Consider the following 464-nt stretch of genomic DNA (forward strand, 5'->3'; position numbering starts at 1 on the left):
GCTGCGGTGGGGCGGGCAGCCTCCTCCTCTCTCGCCTCACTGCTGGGGCACAGGGGCCAGGGCTGTGCCAGGTCCTCCTGCCTTTGCCGTCCCGACTCCCCGCCCTCCCACCAGGCTGGGCAGTGGTGGGGGCACGGGGACGAGCACCCCGGGGAAGGCGCTTTGGCCCCACGGGGCACCGGGGCTCACAAGCCATGGGGCAGAACAAAGGTGTGGGGGTCCTGGCAGCGCTTGGTGGCGGTGGGACCCATGGGGAAGGTGACAATGGTAGCTTGTGCCAGCACTGCTCCCAGCACTGCTGCTCACACAGGCCCCATACCACCCCTAAGGGTGCTGCTGGTGGAGAGGGTCAGGCTCCTGGCAGGGGTGGGTGGGAAGCACTTGGGGCACATAGGAGCAATGGGACCTTCTCATCCGTCCTACTCACCGGTGCTTTCGGGAGGGGAGGCTGACAGTTCGTACTA

The sequence above is a fragment of the Egretta garzetta genome, unplaced genomic scaffold (genome assembly GCF_000687185.1).
Source record: "Egretta garzetta isolate BGI_Z169 unplaced genomic scaffold, ASM68718v1 scaffold215, whole genome shotgun sequence".
In the NCBI taxonomy this organism is placed as follows: domain Eukaryota; kingdom Metazoa; phylum Chordata; class Aves; order Pelecaniformes; family Ardeidae; genus Egretta; species Egretta garzetta.